General features: G+C 66.4%; 1 protein-coding gene across 2 annotated transcripts in view; it reads left to right on the top strand.

Annotated features, from left to right (window-relative positions):
- The first annotated feature begins 104 nt into the window (after positions 1-104).
- The window catches only part of CBFA2T3 (CBFA2/RUNX1 partner transcriptional co-repressor 3), an 81735-nt gene continuing 71839 nt past the window's right edge, over positions 105-10000 (top strand). For both annotated transcript variants that reach the window (XM_042918591.1, XM_042918590.1), the window contains exon 1: positions 105-400. The gene's annotated coding sequence lies outside the window, so the exon portion shown is untranslated. The remainder of the gene's footprint in view (positions 401-10000) is intronic.

Here is a 10000-nt window from a genome sequence, read left to right as displayed (position 1 = left end):
AGTGACACAGCTGGCTGCCCGGCCTGCGGGCTGCACGGAGACCTCCCCCACCGGCGCCTCCCCAGGCCCGCCCTGCGTCACATGAGCCCCTGCAGCCTCCCGCCCCCTCCCCAGGCCGGCGGGCACGGCTGCTAGAAGGCGTGGAGCTGTCTGGGGGACAGAGGCCGCCGGCCGCCGGAGAGCCAGGCCGGCCGCGGCCCTCTTCCCTCCCTCGAGGCCCCACGAGGTCAGGAAGGGCGCTCACGACGGCCCCCAGAGGGCTGCTCGCCTGTCGCCCGGCGCCAGGACTGCCTCCCGGACCCACCTCCAGTCCTATGTCCCTGGCTTCCCCCTCTGCTGGAGAGCGTCGCCGCGTCCACCGGCTGCTCAGTGCCCCGGGGTCCCCAGGAAGGGCAGCCAGGTAAGGGGATGGGGGGTGCGTGGGGGCCAGAGCAGGTGGTCAGAGTGTGACATCTCCAGGCTGCCTCCTGCCTGGCTCTGTTGACTCACCTCAAACCCACACAGCTGGGACAGGTGGCCCCGGAGGGCCCGGCAGGTGCCAGGCCGGGTGCGGGCGCCCCACCCAGAGGCAGATGCTGGAAGGGGCCTGCTCAGTCCCATCTAGGAGGGAGTGGGCTCTGTCTTCCCCCACGGGCAGGGTCCCGGGACTTGGTGAGGAAGGCGGTGTGCGGTCCTCCCGGCAGGACCCTGAGGCTTAGGGGTGGGATGAGGACACTGGGGCCACGGGGAAGAGGGCCTGGGCCAGGGCCCTGGGCTCCAGCGATGGTCCAGGACTCAACCGCCATACCCACTGATGAGCCGCCCCTGGCAAGACCCCTGCCCTTTGGAGCCGGTGCCAGAGAGAAGTGGTGTTGGGCAGGCCTCCCCGCCACCCCGTGGCCCCCACTGCCAAGCCCCTGGCTCACCCCAAGACTGGGGGGGGGGGCACAGCCGTGAGCAGGCCACCCCACTACCCAGCCCACGCCACGTGGCCACGCTCCGAGGAAGCTTCGTAACCTTCCAGACCTCACAGCCCCAAGTCCCGCTGCTGGAGCCTTCTCCAGAGGCCAAGCGGGCCCCTGACCCGCAGGCCCGGCACCCCGACCCAGGGATGTCCCTGCCACCTCTGTAGAGCCTGCTTCCCCAACCTGCTGCCGTCCAGGCCCCGAGGGCCAGCCCCTGATTCGGGCTCTGTCGGTCACCCGAAGCCGGGTGTGGGAAAGCCTGCCTTGAGACAGAGTGAGGAGTGTGCCCACGGCATCTCCCACGTGTGGGTGGCTCCAAGACGCCTACAGGGTGGTGCCAGGCTGCTGGCCCTGGCACATGGTCACCCTGCCTCTCAGGCTGGCCAGTGGCTCCGGTCCGGTCAAGTTCCTGGTGGGCACCACACAGCCCCTTCCCTTCCTGGGGCAGCCCCCCCCGCCGCCACTGTCTGGGAACCGGCAGCCGGGCCCCGCCACCCGCCGCGTCCTCGCCTGGGCCTCAGGGTCCTCATGTGTCAAAGCCTGTCCTCCTGCTCCCTGATGGAGCCAAGGCGCAGCTCCTCCCAGGCTGCGGAGGGAGAGGACAGACAGCAGGTGCGCGTGCGAGCCTCGGGCTGTGTTGTGTTTGGATGGGGCGGGGGCGTTCGCGCGAGGAAGGAGTTCGAGGCGGCAGTGCCTCCACGGTGCCGGTGGGCCGCGGGCACCGGGGCGGACGGTCTCATGCAGAATCCCAGCCATCATTTTATCGACCCCGCGGTCACTGCGCATGCCAAGCTCACTGCTCCCCGGTGGGGGGGGGGGGGGGGGGGGGGGCTCCCTGGGGCGGTGGGTGTTTGGCCAGTGTGTTATTGGGCTCCTGCTTGTGTGGGCACGGGAGTCCCAGCCCCGAGGTACTCTGGCTTTTACGAGCTCACAGCCCATCTTTTCTTAATCGTCCTGCTCCACAGGACGGCCACAGCCAGGCTGGGACACGTCCTACCCCTCAGGCCGCCCCAGACCCCACCCCCTACCCCCCCCCCCCCCCAGGGCTCTGCAATGCTGGAGGGACGGCCAGGGAGAGCAGCAGGCCGGCTGGGGGAGCCCTTGGGGTCTGGGGGTCTCGGGGTCTAGGACAGGCCAGTGGGGAGCACCGCTCCACCGTGCGGTTTCTGGGGCCCACAGGCACCCCAAGAATCCATGAAAACCTCGGAGACCCCAAAATACGTTAAGTGGCCCTAAAGTATGAAAGCAACAACGGTTGGTGATATCTTCTGAAGGGTTAGGACGGAGCCTTTCCGCCTGAGAGCGAACACCTCTGAACGTGGCCGTGGCTTTCCGGCTGGCAGGAGGCGCACGCCGAGGTCAGGCAGACGGCGTGGCCCTTCTGGCCGCCGGATCCCGCTGCAGAGCCCCGGGCAGGCGCCGAGCAGCCCGGCTGGGGACCCGGCGCCCTCCGCAGCCCTGCTGTGGTGGAGGACCGGGTGGGTCCGGACCCCACGGCGACCCCACGGGTGGTAGACCCGCTCAGGGCAGGGGAGACCTGGGCGTGCAGTGGGAAAGAGCAGTGTTTACCTCACTCAGGTTTATTAGGCGCCTACTGTATGTGCAGGCCCCCATTCCAACAAGCCCACTCTGCAGACGAGGAGACTGAGGGTCAGGTTGCTGTGCCCGCGACAGGAACCAAAGATGGGACCCAGGACACCCAGCAGAGGAGGGCCAGGACAGAGCATTGAAGTCACTCCAATTTGGCCTGAAGCAGAGGAGGCTGGGGGGCAATTCAGCATGACCACCTGGGGGAGAAGCTGAGTCGAGCCTGCTCTGGTATCACTGGGGAGGGACAACGTGGGGTCCAGGTGGCAGACTTCAGCCTTCATGTGACCAGGGAGATAATGAGCATCCCATCCCTAGAGGCGTCCAAGCAGATGCGGCTGGTGTTGGGTGGTTAGTGGGGGTTGGGTGAGATCCCACAGAAGGTGCCGTCCTGAGCCTGGAGCCCGGCGGGGTCCAGCCGTGGGCCACCTGGTCCAGGGTGGGGAGGGTCCAGAGGCCACCACAGCCAGCACGTGCACACTCCGACCCCAGTGTGCCCGGGGCACCCTGTGCAAATCTATCGGTGTCCTGACAGTTCCCACAAGCACGGTGGGGAGGCTCCTCCTCCCCACCACGCCCTCTCAGGCCCCGTCCTCCCCCTGCCCCCTCCAGCTTCCCCTTGACCACGGGCTCTTCTCTGCATGCCCTTCCCTGCTGTATTAATCTCCTGGGACCGCTGTGACAAAGTGCCACCGACCAGCGGGCTCGGAATAGGAATCTATCCGCCCCCAGGTCTGGAGGCCCAGGGCCCAAAATCGAGGTGTGGGCGGGGCCAAGCCCCCTCCTCCAGCTCCCGGGGAGGGTCCTCCCTGCCTCCTCCAACTGTGGCTGTGTCCCTCCCATCTCTGCCCCTGTCTTCATGTGGCTTCTCCTCTGTGTCCCTATGTCCTCTCCTTTCCTGTAAGGACACTTGTCATTGGATTCAGGGCCCCCCAGTCCAGGTGACCAGATCTGTAACCGTCCCATCTGTATCCAGGCAGCAGGCTTGGGGAAAGGCGCCCAGAGCCCGTACTGCCCATCTCTATCACGGCCTGTGGTCAGGATGTGGCCGCACGGCCTCCCGGGGAGCAAGGCCATCTCTGTCCCAAGCCCCCACCATGCCTCTTGTCACTCAGCCGTGGCCCCTGGCCGTGCTTGTGGGGACCGTCAGGACACCGACAGATGTGCACGGGGTGCCCAGGGCATCGGGGTCGGAGTGTGCCCGAAAGCCCCTCTCCGCGATGAGGGCCTGGGCTGAGCCCCGCAGTGACCGCCTGACCTGTGACATGGCTGTGACCATCTGCGCCTGTGCACAAAGTACCGTTGGCAACTTTGCTGTTCGATCTTGTCGGTATCGTCGCCGTGTGCAGGGCAGCCCTCCCGCAGGGGCTTTTCCCTTCGCTCAGACCCCACCGAGACCTGAGGCGACAGGTCCCATCTCCCGCCTCCTGTTCCTGTCTCGAACACGCAGTGCCAGAGACCCTGGCTCGGGGCCTGCAAGCCCGCATGTCATGGCGACCGCCATCACAGAAAAAGATACCAAGGTTCCCAGGGGCACCCAGCAGGCCAGAGCGGAGGCGCGATTGAGCTGGCTCTGTTGACCCTACAGACGGATGCAGGGTCCGTTCAGGGAGGGAAGCCGGCCCCGGGGCCACCGCCTGGCAGGAAGCCAGCAGCACCATGGAGGGATTGGAGAAGGGTGATTTGATGACCTTTAATAAGGGTCAAAGGTTAAACAGAGCAAAGGTTAAACACAGTCTGGGGGCCGACGTCCCTGAGCAGGGGCGAAGAAGGGCAGAGGGGAAGGAGCTGGGAGAGAGCCCAGGAGAGGGAGTGCAGTGGGGCTGTGGTCGTCCAAGGGGTCGGGAAGCCCTCAGGACACACACCCACCTGTCCCTCCCGCCCCCCGCATCCCCCGAGGCACTCTGGGTGGCCCTCCGGAGCCAGCCTCCGGGGCACGAAACTCTGGACACACAGGAGCCTGGACTCGGTCAGGAAGCCTGGTTCCAAGGGCAGAGCCTGCAGTCCCCTGAGGCTTCTGTCAGGACAAAGAGGAAGGCCACTCCTGGGGAAAGCCAGGACCCCTTCCTCCCCCAGTAAATGTGGGGCGTTTTGCTCCTGGGGCCCTCAGTTTCTGCTGGAACATGTGTGTCCCCTGCCCATGCGGTCCCCGTGCCACAAGCCTCCTGAGACAGGCCAACAAGAGGACACCAACCAGCCATGTCCTCCCCACCCACTGAACCCCAAATCTGAGCCTAGGAAGATAGAGCTGCCGGCCGGGTGCAATCCAGGCCAGCTTCCTGGAGGAAGTGGTCCCAAGAGGGCAGCTGGAGGAGGCAGAGAAGGCTTTCACTTCTCGAGGTATCTTGACTGCAGAGAGAGGCATCCGTGTTAACCTGATTCAGCAGCCGGCCGCGGGGGCTTTCTCACACTTTCACTTCCGTGACTACGGTTGACCAGGGGAGGCACAGCCAGGAAGCGTGGCCCCGGGGGGAGGCCAGAACGGGTTACCACTGGGCCAGGACTCTCCGTCCGTGTTCCCTCTGGGATCATCCGCTCTGGACGAGGCCTCGGCTGCTGTTAGCCAAGGGAGGGGCGGCGGCCGGGGAGAAGAGGGGCGTCACCTGGGCTGGCCACGGGGCCCGTGGACTCCGTGGGCTCCGGATCATTCGCATGGATTGTTCTGCAGCGGAGGCTGGAGCGCAGTGGGCGTTAGCGATTACAACCCCCGCCGGGGCGGACAGGCAGCCCCTGACAGCTGCCCAGGGTGCAGGTGGGCGTCAGTGCAGCCTCTCGGGGGCACTTACAGACCGGCCTTGTCCCTGTCACTTGCGGGAGCGAGCCTATGACAAAGTCAGTCGGATCACAGCACGCCTGCACACAGGCCCTCCCAGGGCTTCCCGCCCTCACCCTCGTCCTTGCGCCCTTGCCGGCCCCTCCTTGCGACCGCCCCTCGGGCACCTGCCCTGCTCCCTCCTCCTCACCCTCCTCTCCCTGCTGTATCTTCCCCTTCTGTTTATGATTCTAACCAGCAAACGAGGTGTCTGGCGGGTCCCCACATTCACTTGTCATGTCGCCCCGCTGGCACTGGGCCGCTGCCTCTGTCATCCCCTTGGTGCCCGCGGCGGTGCCGGCTCACGGCTGCTCAGCCCTTGACGGGAGTGGGTGCATCCTACGCCCGGAGGAGACGACCTCCCCCCGCACGGTGTGTGCCTGCTGACGCCACCACGGGGGCTGAGGGGGGCTGAGGGGCATCCAGGTCTGTCCGACAAGGAACTGAGGCCCAGAGGCAGAGGGTGAGCTGCCTGGGGTCAGCAGGCGGGGCCAGGGGCTGGAGCCGGACCTGGGGGCTGACCCTTCGGCCCCTAAGGGGCAGTGCTCGGAGACGGACCCGGAGGGCACGCTCCCTTGCAGGGGGTCCCCGTGGCCGGTTGCTGGGGGCACCTGGCGGCCAGGCCTCCTGGAGATGGTAGGCTCTGGACAGGTCACTTGGCCCCCCCAAGTGACCCCGGGTGAGGCCCTGCCCCTCCCCCTCCTCCCCAAGGGGGCCGGCAGGTGGTCAGCACGGAGGGCGGTGTAAGGGCTGGCCCACAGACAGGGCTGCTTCGGCTGAGGCCACGGAGGGCTTCTGGGACCCACTGAGTCCCCCTAGGCTGTGTCCGCCTCCAGTCCCCAGCCTGGCAAGGTCAAGCCCTCCAGATTTGGGGGCCAGCTCAGCACCTGGAGTTGAGGCCGAGGTGGGCCTGGAGACTAGCGATGGAATCTGCCGGACGCCGGTCCACATGGGCCTCAGCTCCCTGCCAGGCAGCGGAGACAAGGATGTGGTGGTCCCTGCTCGACCCTGATGGCCTCTCCTAGCCAGAGGGTGTCCCTGAGGCAGCTGGGATCCCTCTCTCGCAGCCTGAGGAGCCTCGTGTGGATAGTACCGGGCAGCGGGAGCCACAGGGCCCAGGGCCCAGGGCCCCGGTCAGAGGCCTCGGTGCGTGCAGGCCCCCTCCCCAGCTATAGAGCTGGTGGGTCAGGAGGAATCAGGTGTGGCCCCCTTTGGGCTCACCAACTGGGACTGACGTCTGAGAGAACGTGGGCAGACCCCTCCTCGGGTGCGATCCCCTCTGCCCCTGGTGCGAGGGTCCAGGTGGCACGGTGGAGGAGAGGGGTGCACCTGCCCCCCAGGCCAGCGCAGCCTCCCCAGGGGGACACGGTGCTGGGGGCATCGCTGACGGTCTCCCAGGCGGCAGGCAGCCCTGCGAACAGGGACACGGAAGCTATTGTTCCCCAGGCTGCGGGAGGGGACGGGGTAGAGGGGGCAGGGGGGGCCAATCCAGCCCAGACTCCTTCCTGGCCCGGGGTGCGGCTTCCCTCGGCCGGCCTGCAAGGCGCCGTCGGCCTGACTGTAAGGTGAGGACACAAATCAGAGAGGTCAGAAAACCCGCCCCGGGTCACGCAGCACGTCCCCTGCAGGCGCTCCCCGACGGGGACCTCAGGAAAGGGGTCCCCCGGCATCCGCCGCCCAGGGGCTCAGATTCGCTCAGCAGCCCCCCGCCCCCGGCCGGACCCTCTCAGAGCCTGCGGTGGGGTCTGGGTGGCCCACGCTACGGAGCCCGAGGCAGGTGCTGCCTGACGCCCCACAGCTGGCACCTGGATCACACGAGCACCAGCTGATGTGGGGCAGAGCTGTCTGCCCGGCCCGGGGCCCCCCAGCGAAGCCCCCTCTGCTGCTGCTGCTGCTGCTGTGAAACCTTTGGGGAGCACAACAGCGCTGGCCTCGGCCCGGCCTACCGCTGCCCGCCAGAACACCGGACGCCGAAGTGTTGTTTCTGACGCTCCCTGCCATTGGGGGCTTAAGACGGGTGTGGACCTCCGGTGTGGCTCCCAGAGGGGAGCGGGTGTGGACAGGGGTCTGTCGGAGAGGAAGCAGTGTGGGGCGCGAAGCCTTGAGGGGGCACAGAGGAACTTGTAGGTCTGAACACGCGGGCAGGTGGCAGAGAGGGGCCCGGGCCCAGCACGGCCCTCGAAGTCCGGGGAGCTCTCTCTCAGTCCTTACCCTAATGACCCTCGGCCCCGGGGGCCTGGCCCTGGCGCCCGGGCCCCTCCCCTGGGCCTGAGGGGCCTCACGGACACCTTGAGGAGGGATCGCCTTTGCGAGGAGGCCCAGGAGGGGGATGGGACGGTTCAGAGGAGGCCTCTCCGAGGACGAGGTGTGGGCAGGGGTCTGTGCCCTGCTCTGCGCGGCCTGGCTTCCCGGACTCTGTGCGCTCAGCTGTGCGGCAGCGGGGTGGTGACCCCACGACCCCGCAGGCCTGTCCGCGTCTGTGACGTGGGGACGACGGCCAGACCTCGGACAGGCTGGGGGACTGCTGAGAGAAGGCTCTGGTGCGGCGGCCGGCCCTGGGTGCAGCCCTGCCTCCCCGCTCCCCTTCCTGGTGCTCACTGCCTCCCGGGAAACTGCCCGTGAACCCCTGCAGTCCCTTCCCTGCAAAGGCCACTTGGGGCGGCTCGGAGAGGCCAGTGGAGAAGGAACTGGGGAGCTGACCCCGCCCTGCGGCCCCCAGAGCTTCCTCCTTCCCTCCCAAGTTGGGGTGCATTTTGAGTGTATGGAAAGCCCCGACCTTGCAGACCCTACCAGGGGGAGCGGTCGGGGAGGAAGGGCCAGCGGGAGGGGCAGGGGGGACCTTTGCACATGGTCCCACCTGGCTGTGCCCCTCACGGCAAACTGCAGTGAGTGTGGGCCCCAGGCCGCGGGGCCAGCCTGACTCGGCCTCAGACAGGGGCCCCTCGGCTCCAGGGCTGGGCCGCTGGCCTCTCCTCGCAGCTGGGCTCCCCGACTGGGACACAATATCTAAGGTTCCCAGCCCCCCGTCTGTGCAGGGCACCCCAGGGCACGGGACCCTAGCACCCAGAGGTGGTGGTTCGCCTCCCCAGCACCTCGAGGTGGCCCCGCACCCCTGCTTTCTGCACAGTATTTCCCAGGGTCCTCAGAGGAGGTCTTGTCTGGATGGTTCTGCCAGGCCTGGACACACAGACAGACAGACAGACAGACAGACAGACGCCAAGCCCCTGTATCACCACGGCATCTCTACTCAGAGGTTGGGACCAAACATCCTAAAAGCAGGTGATAGGCAGCTGACAAAAAGTGCAAGTCAGAGCCCTTCCCCGCCTTCATGGCCCCCGGGGGGGCACCGCGCTCCCAAGTTCAGGGAGGCCCAGGGGGCCGAGAGGGGCTGCGCCTGGCCCTGGCCCCTCAGCCAGGCTTCCTCGTCCCAGCGAGGGGCTGTCCCCACCTGGGGCTCTCCGGGCGGGGCGCCACCCAGAGCTTTGGGGCAGAGGGTGCAGCCGGGGCGAGGAGATAGGAGCAGGCAGCTTCCTGTCGGAAACCGAAACTGCCAGGTGCTTCCCTCGCTCCCTGGGGCCACCCAGACGCAGCTGCAGCCCAGCCCTCCGCCCCGGCGACGAGGACGACCGGGCCTCCCGCCACAGGGGCCCCTCTGAGCCTCAGTGCACCCCCAGCAGACAGAGGTGGCCCCAGCCCCCAGCCCCCAGCCCAACCTCAGCCACCCTGGCGGGGTTTCACAGTCTTGGTACAAAAACAGGGTGCAAAATACCTTAATAACTTTTAACTTTGAATACTTGTAAAAAGGAGGATGTTTCCGGTGGGTCAGATTTAACAGAACATAGCATTAAAGCCAATTTCACTGCTTTCTTGGTCCCCCTTTCCTCCTGCTGCCAGAACACAGAGCATCTCCCGTGCGGCCCCGTCCACAGACCCGGGACAGAGGAGGGACAGGCCTGACCCGTCGCCAGCTCCCTCCCCCCACCCCACCCCACCCCCCCCCCCCCCCCCCCCCCCCCCCCCCCGGCTCCCTGCTTGTCTGGTCCCTTCGTCTCTGAGGCCCCCTCTGTAATTTGAGCTCTGAAATAATTTACACACACCAGAGGGGCCCCATCACCGGGAGCAGACAGGCGAGCACCCTGCACCTTCTCTCTTTGTAAAAATGGATTATTATAGATTCGCCACCCCAGCCATGAGCTGTTTAAAGCCAGGCTACCGGGGCAGGACCCGTTCCCGCTGGGGTCTGGCCAGAGCTGCTGGACCCCAACCACCTTCCTGCTTCCTCTTCTGTCAAATGGGCCAATAACGCATCAGCACTTAGTGCCTTGAGGCTGGACCCACCCAGGGGACTAGTTTATCTGTGTGTCCTTCCCAGATACACTGTGATTTTCGGTATTTTAAATTGTTACATAAAAGTATCGTGTTCTGTATATTCTTTCCCAGTTTTTCCTCCTCGATGATGCGACATGGGTGTGGGCAGCTATCTGTAGCCCAGGGCTGCAGGGCGGGGCTGGGAGGGAGCCCCCCAGCCCCAGTGGATAAAGGCTTTTCGGACGGTTGGAGTGGCCAACAGTGGTGTGGATGTTTCTGGAGGTCGCTGGTGGCCGTGGCTCCTGGGGGCTTCCTGTTTGTGGAAACCAACACCGGCCAGAGAGGCGAG

This window comes from Panthera leo, chromosome E2 (genome assembly GCF_018350215.1).
Source record: "Panthera leo isolate Ple1 chromosome E2, P.leo_Ple1_pat1.1, whole genome shotgun sequence".
Classification (NCBI taxonomy): Eukaryota; Metazoa; Chordata; class Mammalia; order Carnivora; family Felidae; genus Panthera; species Panthera leo.
Note: the sequence above shows the minus strand (reverse complement) of the source record. Positions and strands in the feature narration are given on the sequence as shown.